At 51.6% G+C, this 15009-nt stretch overlaps 1 protein-coding gene across 4 annotated transcripts in view; it reads left to right on the top strand.

The window, feature by feature from the left end:
* GDPD5 (glycerophosphodiester phosphodiesterase domain containing 5) overlaps positions 1-15009 on the top strand; it is an 88674-nt gene that overhangs the window by 14143 nt on the left and 59522 nt on the right. For 3 of the 4 annotated variants that reach the window (XM_069553141.1, XM_069553147.1, XM_069553146.1), the window contains exon 2: positions 8628-8709. The exons of the other annotated variant lie outside the window; for it this stretch is intronic. The gene's annotated coding sequence lies outside the window, so the exon portion shown is untranslated. The remainder of the gene's footprint in view (positions 1-8627; positions 8710-15009) is intronic. 4 annotated transcript variants of the gene reach the window in all.

Below are 15009 nucleotides of genomic sequence, written 5' to 3'. Positions count from 1 at the left end.
TTGCTCATCTGCAAAAGGGACAATCATTCCCCACCACAAATAGCAGCAGCTGTCTTGCTGGCTGTGTGCATTAGATAAGATCTGTAACCACTGGTGCAGAGTAGTACTTTAAGTGATTTTTTTGTTTTTAATCTGCCCCACTTTTTGGATGGGAATGTGGAGGCTCAAAGAAGGAAGGTCACTTGCCTGAGGTCACATGGTGATTTAGCTTGGTCCTCCAGAATTCCTGTCTGTGGCTTTTTTCTCCAACACCTCCTTCACTATCCTCAAGTGACCCAACACTTCATTAGTCTATCCAGGTCTTCAATGTGTTACACTGTCCGACGAGGCCTTCCCCCCAGCGCCTAACAGCACTTACCTGGCACACAATAGGCACTTTCAAAATGTCAGGACTTGCCTGGCAGTCCAGTGCTTAAAATTCTGTGCTTCCACTGCTGGGGGATGGGTTCCATCCCCAGGGAGCTAAGATCCCCAAAGAAAAGAAGAAAAAAAGAAAAAAAAAAGTAGTTTGTTCTGTGCATGAATATGTTGATGAGCTGGTATAAAAATGTAAAGTGTTAGTTGCAGTCATGTCCGACTCTTTCCAATCCCATGGACTGTAGCTCGCCAAGCTCCTCTGTCCATGAAATTTTCCAGGCAGAGATACTGGAGTGGGTTGCCATTCCCTTCTCCAGGGGATCCTCCTGACCTAGGGATCAAACCCAGGTCTTACTGCATTGCAGGCAGATTCTTTACCATCCGAGCCTATTTTTTCAGGCAGCTAAGGCTTGTGGCCCTGAGGCTTCCTCCTGCTCCCTGTTCCCTTTTAAAACATCCGTCTAATAGTTTGGGTTGGAAACCTTTTCGAAAAGGAGTGATGTCTTCCTTTCCCTGCACAAGGTCCACATGGTTAACTTCTTGGGATGGTGAACACTGTGAACACTGACTGCTTTGCTTGAAGAGCCAAGACCAGCTAAGACCCCATAGGTTTCCTGCACCCCATGAGCCAGGACTGCTCACTTGTTCAACAACAGTTTCTGCCTTTGTAGGTTCCTGACTCTTCTCTCCCTGACCCTTTATTTGCTGCCCACAGATCTGCCTCCAATGGTCTAGCACCTCTTTTTCCTCCCCTCTTGCCCCTGTGTGTATTTCCTAATTTGCTGCTTCTACCAGTTGGGGACTGAGAAATGGGACAATTGAGCTTATTAGAATTGCCTCATTGATTCATTCACTCGTAGCTATTCTACTAGAAATTTTTGTCCCTGGGTCTTGCATCCATCATCTATCCATCCTGATTGAGGACCTCTGCAGTGGCTTGTGATCAATCAAGGCATGACCACACCCTCCCAGGAGCACACACAGCTATATCATGGTGTACACAGCACAGGACTTTATAATCCACCTTTGCCTGCAGCAGCCCTGAGAATAGCATTATCTCTGTTTTGCAGACAGTGGAAACTCAGCTCAGCTGGAGGAGGTCCCTTGCCCAGTGGTCAGCAGTGAGCACAGAAGTGCAGTGGGAATTCAGGTCTCCAGCCTGGCCTGTTACCTCTTCCCTCTCCTGTGCTCTGTTTGCAAGCCCTGTGATGCCCCATTCATTTACTGCTTCTGTCACAAAGCTGGGGCAGGATCATCTGCCTCTGGATTGGCCTGCGGGGAGTGTGGGCTTGCCTTTAGCACACATACTAGTCCTGCAGTCGGCTTGGGCCCACCATCTGGTCCACACTGCCTGGACTGTGCTCTGCGGAGCCCTGATTCCCTGGGATGGTTCTGGGTCCCAGGACGCATAGATTTGGGAAATGTAAGGTCACATAGCTCAAAACAGGACTTCTCAGGGCCTTTACTGTGTTGATATGCACGAGAGATCCCCAACCTGTGGCACAGGTGCCACCAGCCTTTCCCAAGCTTGCCTGAACATGTGGCTGCTTTGTCACAGAGCAGAGTCTGGGGGCTGATAGCCTGGAGAAAACACAGGGGAGAGCTGATCTGTATACCATCACTTTCCAATTTGGCACAGAAGGCTTCAGCTAGAGCTTGTTTCTGCCCCGGGCAGCTGGCCTTTTGAGAGAGGATCTGCGGGAGGACCATTTGGCCCCAGGAAAGAATTGGTAATAATGGTGGAGTTTCAGGCAACAGGAGGAAGAGAATGGTGGAGATATTTTGATTCTTTCATCCACCAAACACACATCTCTCAGATGTCTTCTGGGTGCCAGGCGCACAGCCAGCGTTTGGAAATGCCAAGATGCATCTGACTAAGAACCTTTCATTTCATTTCCTTGTGCCCGCTAAGGGTTTTTAAAGAAAGATAAATACTAGCCCTAAAAGAAAGAAGTGTTTTTGCTTTTGTTTTTTATTGTTAGGGGTCTTTGTGGGAGGTCGGTGGGTGATGCAGCTACTGCTGAGTTCAGTGGCTCTGTAGTTGCTGGCCCAGAGGTGGGTGAGGGAGATAGTTCCAAGAACATTTACCCTAGACAGAGTTAATATTGCTCCCATATTACAGATGAGGAAACTGAGGCTCAGAAGTCAAGTTGCTTACCCATTTTCACACAGAAGGAGTTCCTTGATGTTGTCAGGAGTGAGGGGAGGCTCAGAAGAGGGAAGGAGCACTTCCCCTGGGCTCCGTTGGGCTGAGCTGGGCTCAGGAATCTGGGGTTAGTCTCTGCACAGAAAAGCAGGTCGCCTGGGGGTTGGAGGGGTAGACAGGCTCTGGCCAGCCAGGAAGGACATTCTTGGAAAGGCAACAGCCTGAAGCACAGGTACAGAGGTGGCAACCCGGTAAGTTACACCTTCTGGACCCTGTGTAGAGCCTGGGGTGATGGAGGCAGAGGGAGGAGAGGTGGGACATTGGAGCTGGGGCTGGAGAAGCTGGCTGGGCAGTTCACAAGGGTCCGAATACCAGCTGAGTGGGAGCACCTTGAGGGCCAAGCCGTTCATCCCAGTGTCCCCAGCACCTGGCCGCTGCCCACCTGGAGGTTTGTGGACTGACTGGACTCTTCCATCATGGGATCTTGGACAAGTCCTTTCCTGCTCTGGACCTTGAGTTGCTCATGCTCATGGTTGGGCTCAAGGTCACCTAGCATGTCCCTTCCAGCTCTGAAGGGCTCTTGGGAATTCTTGGCATGTGTGCAGGGGAGGACCAGACTGTTTCTCCCCCAGCTTTGAAGTCTCCTGGGAAGCCCTAGCAGGGCATGGGCCAGACATTTGCCAGGGCAGAGGTCAGGCTGACTTGGCTGGAGGAATTCAGTCCTCATTCTCTCTTCCTTTCAGCATCCAGTCTGCTGAGCTCAGGATGAAGTGCCATGGTGTCCTCACTGATGGCTCTTCTAAGGACCCAAACTGGGTGGCAGAGGGGAGTTGAGCTTGGCAGGGGTTGTGGGTTGCCTGCATGAAGCAGCTTGGTGCAGGATAGGGAGCTCTGCTTCTTCCTTCTGTGTGAAAATGGGTAAGCTACTTGACTTCTGAGCCTCAGTTTCCTCATCCGTAAAATGGGAGCAATAGTAACTCCCACACTGGGCTTCTATGAAGATTCAATGAGATAAAACTTGTGAAAGCATATAGTAAACTGACCCTCACTGCCCACAATCCCCCAGCCCTCTGGGGACTCACCCCTTTCCCAGAAGTGCTCCCGGGTGGCCACTCGCTAATCTCCGTGCAGACTTCTGTCGGGTATACTTTATCCAGGCCAAAGCGACCGGAGCCCATGAATTATGTACATGTTGCACAGGCAGGCCAGGCCTGCGTGTTTGCACTCCTGTGTATGTGTGCCTTCTGACAGGAGGAAAAGCAATGCTAGGTCCTGGGACCAGACACCACCCCCTCCCAGCTGCACCCCAGAGGCCTGCAGAGTGTTGAGTCTGGCCCCTGGGAAAGGGTGGGGCATGTGTCAGGAACGCTCCCTCCTCAACTTTTCTGTTCTGCTCACAGACTGGATCCAACAGGCTTGTCTTATCTGGGGGACTCTGGCCTGTGTCCCCGAGGGCAGAACAAGACTGTCACCCTCCCTCCCCTCTGCTTCCCAGGAGGTGTCAGTGGGAGCAACTCAGGTCTCTGGTGTGGCTGCTGCTTTATTTCCAATCTGGGGGCCCTGCAGCCTGTCACACACAGTGCTTGGTCAAAGCCACCTGTCCAGTGTGGGGGTGCAGAAGTGTAGGGCTGGGCTGCACCCAGCCTCCATTCCCCAAGAGCTCTGAGGGTCCCTCTCAGTGCCCTTGTTCCTGAGTGGCTCCCAGATGGTATTCCGGCCCCTCCAGGGCTGGGGGTTGGAGGTAGACAACTGGCATCACAGATGTTCCCTCCGCTTCCATTGGCACAGGGTTGGGGGCAGGGGAGGGGGCGGGCAGGAAGAAGGATATAGCAAGGGGGCAGCATAGACTTAAGGAGTTTATTGAAAAGAGAGCCCAGTGGACATAAATATCTATTCTCTCCCACCCCTCTGGCTTAAAAAGCCCTGACACACCTGGATTCTTGTCCCAGCTCCACCCTTATGTGTGCAACCTTGAGTCTGTGACATGGCCAGTCTGAGGCTCGGCCTAGGCTATAAAGCTTTTGAGATTGGTGTGAGGTCAAATCAAACTACCCAGCAGGAGGAACACCTTCTGGTGCCAGGTACTTAGTAGACCACTGATTTGCAGAAAAATTTAGTTCTAGCCCAGAACAAAGCAATTGGTTTTTTAGATACTTGGTCTGTGATCTCTCTCTAAGCAGGAAAGAGGAAATTTCTCTTAAGCTCCATAAAATGATCAGTGCAGCTTAGATACATTCTCCACTCATGAGCCCAGCAGGGGAGGCTCTGAGTCACCTGGGCATTCTCTCTGGGATGGGGCAGCCCTGACTCTGCGTTCTTGCCAGTGGTCTAGGGCGAGTCCCTGACCTCCTTGTTCCTGTAGAAGAAAGTTAAAGAACGCCTAACTCTCAGCATTGTGGAATTACCTATACAACTCTATTGAAGGACTTCCCTGGTGGTCGAGTGGCAAAGCCTGTGCTCCCAATGCAGGGAACCTGAGTTCAAGCGCTAGTCAGGGAACTAGATCCCACATGCCTCAACTAAGAGTTTCCATGCCACAGCTAAAGATCCCTCATGTTGCAACAAAGACCTGGAACAGTCAAAAAAAAATAAAAGAAAAAACACACTCTATTGGAAAGCAAAAAGCACCACTGATACATAGTGGGTGCAGGCCAGTGGCTCAGAAAGCCAAGGCTGTGTTTGTTCCCTGTTCTGGTGACCAGCAGGCTCTGTGACGCCAGCTCAGTGAAGCCTCGTTTGCTTTCCTTAATGGGACAGCTGGTTAATTAGCCTCTGAGTATTTCTGACAAATGCCCCTGTGAACTGACCAACACTGGGTCAGCACTCGCCAGACCTTGTCACTCCTTGTGCTTAGCTGGCCAGCTTTGGGCATGAGGTCATGACCCACCATCCCATCCCCTGATTCTCAGCTCGTCCCTTAGATGACCTGATGGAGCAGTTGCTGTGCTGGCGACGGAGAGCAGGACACAGCTCTGCCCCTGAAGCCTGGTTCCGGGTGGGCAGAAAGAGAGGATTTAGAGAAGGATCAGTGGCAGGGACCCAGTCAGGGCATGGGGGACAGTCAGTGGGAACAGTCCTGCTTGGCTCTGTTACCAATTCCCTGTGCCTTTGAGCACTTGACCTTTTTCTCTCTGGGCCTCAGTTTTGCATCTGAAAGAGCATGTTGGGGAAGGTGGACCCAGGAAGCTGTGAGCTAACATGAAGCAGTGTGAGTTGAGGAATGATCTCTGAAGCCAACCAGGCCTGGAGTTCTCACCCTGGCTCCTCCACGTCCCAGCTTTGACCTTGGACAGGTCACCTAGCCTTTCCAGACCTGTCTGACAGGTGTTTGCTGGTCCTGCTGGCCCAGGGCAGACACTGATAGTGGACGCCCTGCCCAGCAGTGTCTGGTGATGGTGGGCCTCAGGGCAGCTCTGGCCCGTCCCCACCTCCTTTCCCTAGGAGGAAGTTCCCTAGGAACTCTTGTGCCCAGCAGATCTGGGGGGGCTGGGGAGTATTGCAGATCCCAGCACTGAGTCCAGTGGGCTGTATGTGATGCTCTTGCCGGGGACTCCAGGATCAGGATGGAGCCAGCCATCCTCTGCCTCTTAAAGGGAAGGGTGGGGAGTGCATACTCTAAGCCCAGCCTCAGATCTTCAACAGCACCTTGGAAACTTGGTCATTTAGAACCATGGAATCTTTCTGTCCCCAACTCTTGGAAGCACTGAATCATGGAACCCTAGAATCTTGGCTGTTTGAAATCAAGACTTTAAGAAGCAGACTAGACTCAGAAGTAACCTCACAGATCCTCTGATTCACATCTCCCTCTAGCCCAGGCAACCCCTCTGTGGACCCGTGGTCATCCAGGGTCAGGGAGCCCTCATGCAGGCCTCAGGCTTGAGTCAGGTCACCAGGCTGCCCGCCACCTCCTTGTGGTCATGACTGACCCCAGGCCCATACACCAAGGGCTGGTAGCACTGACAGGCAACTGGGAGGGAGCTCGGCACTGCTCAGCTAAGAATAGAAGGCTTTGTGCGATTTAAGTAGCAGCCTGATCATATCAGGCCTCTCAGCCAGGCCTCAGAGAGCTTAGGAAGCAGGATCTGAGGCTACCGTGAGTCGCCTCTGGGTGAGAGAGGGAGAAGGTGAGTTAAAGGTGCTGGGGCCACCAGTGGGCTTCCCTGGGAGTTCCCTTCCATTTCCACGTGGTGATGATTTGACTTTCCATCAGGCGAAGCTCTTTGCTCCTCCCTTCTCCTCCCTGCAGTTGGCTGGGGAGCATCACTCAGCGTTCCCCTAGGAACGCTCAGGAACATCTCTTCTGGGAAGAATTCAGACAAACAAACCAGCCTCTGAAAGGAACAAACAGATCAATGAAAATGGCATCGTCTGCAAAGAGAGCTGATGATGGTGGCCATTTATTAAGCACGTACTATATGCCAGACCTTGGACACAGCGTTTTGTGTCCTTGCCCTCTCTGACCCTCACAGAGGAGGTATCTGTGTCCCCGAAATGCAGACGAGGACACTGAGGCCCAGGTAGTACTTGGTAGAGCTTGGATTGGGGCCAGGGACCATCCCACCTTGTCTGTTCTGGGGACAAAGGATTCCTGAGTTAGGGGAGGGGTGAGAGTCGGGGTTCTTGGAGAGAGCCCTGGGCATGGAGGGGCTCTATCTCTCAGCGCAAATGTGTCACTCTTGTACTGGATTGAGAGGTGGGATTGTGATCCTATCACAACATAGCAGGCACTGGCCCCTGTGTGTAGAGTTGGAATGAAACCTAACCCCTTCCTCTTTGAAGTGGGCAAAGGCTGCCTAGGGCAGGATCATGAGGCTGCTGCTTCTTTTTAAATTTTAATGTATTTGTGTATTTGACTATACCAAATCTTAGTTGCGGCATGTGGGATCTAGTTCCCTGAACAGGAATTGAACCCGGGCCCCCTGCATTGGGAGCTTGGAGTCTTAGCCACTGGACCACCAGGGAAGTTCCAAGACTGCAGCTTCTGATTCTTGCTCTTTTGACCAGTAGTGTCCTGGTGCCCTTCTTGGCAGGTCACTGGTACCTCCCACCTCCCCTCCCTCTCACAGATTATTCCCAGTGAGAACTGGAAGGAATTCTGGGTAACCTTCTGATTGTACAGATGGGAGAACTGAGGCCCCTGAAGAACAGGGATGGCCTGAGGTCATGAAGTAAGTGGGCCTGGGAACATATAGTAGGTGTTTCTTCAGGCCAAGGCTTGTTCCCCTGTGGGGTGCTACATCTGTGTGGAGATCATAGGGGCCTGGAGTGGGCTGGGGATCTCAGCTGGATCCTGAGAGTCAGGAAGGCAAAGGCCAAAGGCCCCGAGCCTTTGCTGTATGCCCCAGACTCATCTATGCTTGCCCCAACCCTGCCCAACTCAAAAGTCCCCTCTTCCATGAAGCCTGCCTGGACTCTCCCCTCTAAAACCTCTCCTAATCTCCCTATCTAACCCAAGAGTGGGATTGTGGTTCAAAAAAACACATAACTTAAAACATACTATCTTAATCATTTTTAAGAATACTGTTGATAGTCTTAACTGTATTCACATGTTGCACAGCAGGTCTCTAGAATGTTTTCATCTCAAACACCTGAAACTCTATACCCACTAAATAATAACTCCTCATCCTCCCACCAGCCCTTGGCAACCACCATTCTCCTTCCTGTTTCTATGAATTTGATTCCTGTAAATACCTCATATAAGTGGAATCATGCAGTGTTTGTCTTGTTGTGATTGGCTTATTTCACTTGACATAATGTCCTCATGGTTCATTCACGTTGTAGCATGTGATAAGGTTTTCTTCCTTTTTAAAGCCAAATAACAGTCCATAGTATATATATACCACATTTTGTTTATCAATTTGTTTGTCAATAGATCCTTAGGTTGCTCCTGTCTCTTGCTGCTGTGGAAAGAGCAGGAGTTTTGAGGTTGAATGAGCCTGGGTTGGATTCCTGGTTTCCAGCACCAGTTGAGCGGTAAGTCTGCTATTGCTATTGGTCACTTGATATTATACCAGATTAAATTGCTGCAAGGATTAGAAATGGTGCACAAGAAAATGCCCCAGCATGTGGAGAGCCACCAGTGAGTGGTAGGGGGATTCACTCTTGTTATCTGCTTTCCTCCTAGGCACAGATCCCTTTGGGGGTTTGTAGGACCCACATACTGAAGTTCACCTCAACCTCCATCCACCAGACCAACTCAGCATCTGGTGAGTCTTAGAACAATGTCACTGGAGGTGGCCTGGATGGGAGGGGAATTTGGAGGAGAATGGATCCATGTATACGTATGGCTGAGTCCCTTTGCTGTTCACCTGAAACTATCATAACATTGTTAATTGGCTATACCCCAACACAAAATAACAAGTTAAAACAACAGTGTCATTGGAGAGCACCTGGGACCAGAGAAGGTCAGGGACTTGTCCAAGTTCACACAGCTAGGCCTTGGCCATGCCAGGGTAAAAATAAGCTCTCCCGCCTCCCAGCCTGGCACCTTCCCATTGCAGGCTCCAGGATCCACAGCTCTTGTTCTTAGGAGGCACTGACTCTCCAGGATTGATCCTGCAGCGTGCAGGGCTGAGGGAGGTGGGGAGCAGGGAGGCAAGCATCTCAGGCTCATCCATGAAGGGCAGAGGTGGGTGGCATCTGCCAGGCTTTCCTCATCACCACCTTCTCCAGGTGACAAGGGGGTCATGTCCAACTCATTTGCATGGCTTGGGCTCATCTAAGGCCCTTGCCTTGCACCTGGGAGCTTGCTCTGCTTTCATTCACACTCACTCGGCTATTCTTTGCTCATCCCTTCTCTCAGTCGTTTATTCCGCAGCCACAACCTGAGGCCTGCTGTGAGCCTGGAGACCAGTCAGACCTTGCAGGCCCTTAGTATGGCATGGCAGTGAATAGTGTGGACTCAGGCTAAACTCCCTGGGTTCAAATCCTGGTCTGCTGGTTGCTAGCTCTGTGACCTTGGGCAAGTTGCTTAACCTCTCGGTGCCTCAGATTTTTCTGCTTTTAAGAGGAGATAATGATGTTCTAGTTACTACTGTTATATAACAAATCACTCCCAAACATAGTGACTTTATGTAAGAACAATCACTTGATTACTGCACAGTTTCTATAGCTCAGGATTTAAGATGGGCTCTGCTGAGCAGTTCTGGCTCAAGGCTCCCCATGTGGTCTCTGGCCTTTGTTGTTCTCTGAGCTCATCTGTGCTTCCCCACAGTATGCATCCCATTTGATGACCTGGCCTTGGAAATCTTGTAGTGTTACTTTAGCCATCAGTGCTAGCCCTCCCAGATTCAAGTCGGGGGTAATAACGTAGACCCCACCTCTCCATGGCAAGAGTGTCAGAGTTCTAAGGAGAGTGTGTGGGCTGGGAGTTATTAGTGCCAATGTCTTTGGAAATACTGTCTGCCAGAAGTGTAAGAGTAAGATGAATCAAAACACAGGAAATATCTAGAACAAAGCCTAGGCATTGTAAACAAATGGTAGCTATACATAGTCAAGGGTGATTTTGACCAGATGCAATTACTCGTGATATGCTGACTTTAGGACCTGACTCCTGCTAACTGGCAGTATTTCCCATTTAGGTACTGAGGGATCTATAGGAGTTCAACAAGCCGAGGCTAGTGGGAAGGCATTCCATGCAGAGGGAACTGGCTGTGTAAAGGTGTGGAGCTGGAGAGTGGAGTCGCTGGGGCAGGGACTTAGCCCCACTTGGCTGGGGCTCCCATGTGTGGGAGGCCAGGATGGTGAATTGAGGCCGAGTTGAGAAGAGTTCACTATTGGGTTGGCCAAAAAGTTTGTTTGGGTTTTGCCATTTGGCCAATCCAACATAAAGGGTTTGTTTGATGCTATGGGTCCCAGGGAGCACTTGGGTGAAGTATGGGGCTGGAGTGCCCCCTTGGAGGAGCTGCTTCTGAGCTGACATCAGCAGGACTGGGGCGGGGCTGTAGGGAGAGAGGACAGGAATGAGGGGACTCATACCCAAGTGTTTGCCTGGGGTGTTTGCATCAGCTTTGCATGTGCTGTGCACACCCACCCGGCTTGCTTTCCCACCCCTTCCAGTATACTGGATGCGTGTGTGCATACGTGCTCAGTCGCTCAGTCGTGTCCAACTCGGCAACCCCATGGACTGTACCCCACCAGGCTCCTCTGTCCATGGGATCCTCTAGGCAAGAATACTGGAGTGGGTTGCCATTTTCTTCTCCAGGAGATCTTTCCAACCCAGGGATTGAACCCGTGTTTCCTGCGTCTGTTGCCTTGACAGGTGGATTTTTACCCCTGAGCCACCTGGGAAGCCCAGTATATTGGATACTTTGCCGTTTAGTCTCTGCTTAGATTGGCTCTCCTGCAGAGGAAGGTAGAAGGTTGCCACCCTCTGGGAAGATGATTACTTTGGAGGAGGGTTCTGAAGGATCCTGGCAGCTGGCAGGGCCAGAGAATATCCAGTGGCCACCTCCTCTGTCCCCATGCCCTCATGGAGAACAGCCCCTGCACCCCACATTGTCTCCCCTTCCCCTTCTGCCACATTGCTGGGTCCAAATGGAACTGACCCTGAGGGTCGTGGTCCCCAGCCCTGCTTATGTCACAGATGGGGAAGCTGAGCCCTGCTGATTTGCTCCACATCCCATAGCAAGTGAATGGAGGAACCCACGCTTGCCCTGCAAGTGGCTGTGGCCACGTTCGGTGGTCCTGGGGACTCCTCCCTGCCAGGCTGTCCACTTGCCGCTCCCCATCTGCCTCTGAGGCCAATGCATCCCTCCTGAGGGTGCTCATGGCTGGGAATATGATTTCAAGGAAAAAAAGAAAGTCTTAGCAGCTGTATGGCCCTGCGTCACCTCGTCTCTCTAAGCTGTGGTTTTCTCATCTGTAAAAAAAAAAAAAGCGTGAGAACACTGGCCCCAGCTGGGTTGTCTTACGGATTAGATGAGCCCCACATGCTGACCTCTTATCTTTCTGATGCTGGGGCTGCACGTGGAAGGGAAGCTGCCAGGGGTTACTCAGATGGGACGCTTGAGCTAAGATTTGGAGGCATGGCAGGGCTAAGGCTGAAAAAGGAGGGGACCTTGATCCTGAAAGCTCTGAGCTGTGATTGAGCTGTGCAGCCCTCCCCTGTATATGAGAAAGTGTCCAAGGGGAAGATTGGGGTGCTGTCCCCTCTGGGGGGGCAGCCTCCTCCCCCTAGCACTGAGAGGAAGGATGTGATGAGGGAGGGCTTCCTGGAGGAAGAGTTTGTGGAAACTAAGAGGGAAGGAAGAACTGAGGCAGATAGTGGTTCTCTGGGGTCTGGCCTTCCCCAAGTCCCTGCGCTGCAGCTGTGAGATCCAGCCCTGAGCCCTTGCCAAGCCAACCTTGACTCCTGGAGCCCATAATGCCCAGAGAGGCTGGTACTCCAAAGGAGATAGCGGTCCTAGTCCATGCTGCTTCCAGGAAGCTGTGTCTATGGGGCCTGTCTGTGCATCTGCGCATACTTCTGCAAGCCCGTGTGCTGGTGCTGAGTACCCATAAGTATTTGCCTGGGAATGCACTCTTGGTGTATTTTTGTATGTCTATGTGTATGCATTTGCAGGGCCCATGTGACACCTCCTTGTAAAAGCAGACGGGTTAGAATGCGTCTAAAAGGGGACAAGGAGATCAAACCAGTCAATCCTAAAGGAAATCAACCCTGAATATTCATTGGAAGAACTGATGCTGAAGCTCTAATACTTTGGCCATCTGATGTGAAGAACTGACTCATTGGAAAAGACTCTAATCCTGGGAAAGATTGAGGGCAGTACTGGGAGGCTCCCGGAGGAGGTGTCTCTACCCAGAGGGCTGGCTGCAGACAGCAGGAGCAGAGGAGGTGGCCAGGTGGCAGCCCGGTGCCGTCCTGGGTTCTGCCAGCCCTAGGGCCTCCATCCACACTGGGTGTGGGGAGGATTGGGGGTCCTTACCCACAGATACTTTTTTTTTTTGCCTCATTGTGCAGCTCATGGAATCTTAGCTCCCCAACTAGGGGTCGAAGCTGGGCCCCCCACCAGCACAGTCCTAACCACTGGACCACCAGGGAAGTCCCCTGTGAGTACTTTTGACCTCCTAGGAGGCAGAAACCCTACAAACTCAGAACATCCTGGTAAACCAGGTCCCAGGTTAATGGTTGAAGCTTAGGACTGTGCGGGGTTGGCCTCACATTGTTTCGTCTCCATTGCTCACTAAAGTGACTTCATAGATGCTTCAAACCAGCAAGGCCTGGGAAGATCAGGACATTGATTCGCTTGCTTCCAAGGGTCCATGACCAACCCCATCCCTGGACCAGCTCCCAATTACTGGGAAGTCCTTCCTCTGGATCTAACCTAAGTCTTTCCTGCTGTGTGCGCCCTTCTCGTGAACTTGTTCAACCCTGCTCTGTGGAGCCAAGCTCATCAGCAGGCCGCTTTGAGTGGCAGCCAGTATTTTTACAACTTGTTTTCATGAAGTTGGTTTGAAGTCTTCCTGCATTCCCAGAATGTCAGACCCGCCCTGATTCACAAGGATTGACCAAAACAGGATCTGTGCCAACGACAAGAATCTAAGGACTTAGTCATCCCCCTTGGATCATCTTCATATTCTCCTGCTTTCCTTCCAGTAAAAAAATAAAAAGAAAGATTAGCTCAGATGGTCAGGAGGGATGTAAATAGACTCAGATGATACTGATGGTGGACAGGAGAGGTCAGTGTTCAGGCTTTGCAGGGGCCTGTAACCTCAGATATGTAGATGACACCACCCTTATGGCAGAAAGTGAAGAGGAACTAAAAAGCCTCTTGATGAAAGTGAAAGAGGAGAGTGAAAAAGTTGGCTTAAAGCTCAACATTCAGAAAACGAAGATCATGGCATCCGGTCCCATCACATCATGGGAAATAGATGGGGAAACAGTGGAAACAGTGTCAGACTTTATTTTTTTGGGCTCCAAAATCACTGCAGATGGTGATTGCAGCCATGAAATTAAAAGACGTTTACTCCTTGGAAGGAAAGTTATGACCAACCCAGATAGCATATTCGAAAGCAGAGACATTACTTTGCCAGCAAAGGTCCATCTAGTCAAGGCTATGGTTTTTCCAGTAGTCATGTATGGATGTGAGGGTTGGACTGTGATGAAAGCTGAGCGCCAAAGAATTGATGCTTTTGAACTGCGGTGTTGGAGAAGACTCTTGAGAGTCCCTTGGACTGCAAGGAGATCCAACCCGTCCATTCTAAAGGAGATCAGCCCTGGGTGTTCATTGGAAGGAATGATGCTAAAGCTGAAACTCTAGTACTTTGGCCACCTCATGCGAAGAGTTGACTCATTGGAAAAGACTCTGATGCTGGGAGGGATTGGGGGCAGGAGGAGAAGGGGACGACCGAGGATGAGATGGCTGGATGACATCACGGACTCGATGGACGTGAGTCTGAGTGAACTCCAGGAGTTGGTGATGGACAGGGAGGCCTGGCGTGCTGCGATTCATGGGGTCACAAAGAGTCAGACACGACTGAGCGACTGAACTGACTGAACTGACTGAGCTCACTTCAAGCCCGTGTTCTGCTGCCTGCCACCTGGACGTCTTTGACAGTCTCTGAGCTACATAGCCTCATCTCTGAAATGAGAAAATGAATGGCACCTACCTCATAACTGTCTGGGGTTGGGGAATCCAGAAGCAAACTGTGAGACACAAATTCCTGTGAAACTGAGTTACTAGGAAGTTTTCTGGGGGAAGAGGAAAGGGTTGGGAATTACTAAGAGAATAAGAAAAGTGGAACCAGAAACAGAAGGAGCAGCAAGAGCGTGACTTCAAGCCAAGCCCCTGGGAGGGGAACTTGGCTGAGCCCCGCGAGCTGGCTGCCAGGGGCGAGGTCGCTGTAAAACTTAGACCTCGCCCGGGGGGGGGGTCCCTGGTAAAGGACCCCTGAGGGGTGGCTGTGCCCACAGGAGAGGGGATTTCGGCAGTTCTGATGGCAGTTCACCCACACGTCTCCCCAGGTGCTGGCTCTCAGGAGGAACAGAGACCCAGGATGGTGAAGGGGTCTCAGGGATGTGCATGGGGACAAGAGAGGCAGAGTTCTCCAGGCACAACCTGGCTCTGAGGAAGCACTGTTAAGTGTCAGCTCTTCCCGCCTGTTAGAAAGGGTGCAGAGTGGGTGCTCCGGGATCATGTGGTCAGCAGGATCTTCTGAGAGCTGCCCTGTGCCTCTCTTCTGCCCCCAGCCCCAGGCACAGTCCCTGTCCCTCAGCACCCAGAGGTAGATCCCTCAGAGTGCCCCAGGACTCTCCCTGACTGCTTGACTTCAGGAAGTGGCTCTAGCCCTGCCAGGGCTGGTCTGATGCCCTGATGTCACCCCTTCTAGAAAAGTCTGCCTCTGTGCCACCCCCACCTCCAGCCCCAGCTGCACTGCAGCGGGGGCTGGGGATGACCGGGAGGTTGCACAGAGCCATGGAGCCCTGAGCACCAGGGAGGAAGTTGAGGCCCAGGGGCCCATCCCCCACCTGAATTGAAGTTGGCTTTTCTTCCCAGCCCAGCCCA

This window comes from Ovis canadensis, chromosome 15 (assembly GCF_042477335.2).
Source record: "Ovis canadensis isolate MfBH-ARS-UI-01 breed Bighorn chromosome 15, ARS-UI_OviCan_v2, whole genome shotgun sequence".
NCBI classification, from domain to species: Eukaryota; Metazoa; Chordata; class Mammalia; order Artiodactyla; family Bovidae; genus Ovis; species Ovis canadensis.
The sequence above is the reverse complement of the archived record's forward strand: the minus strand, read 5'-3'. Positions and strand labels throughout refer to the sequence as shown.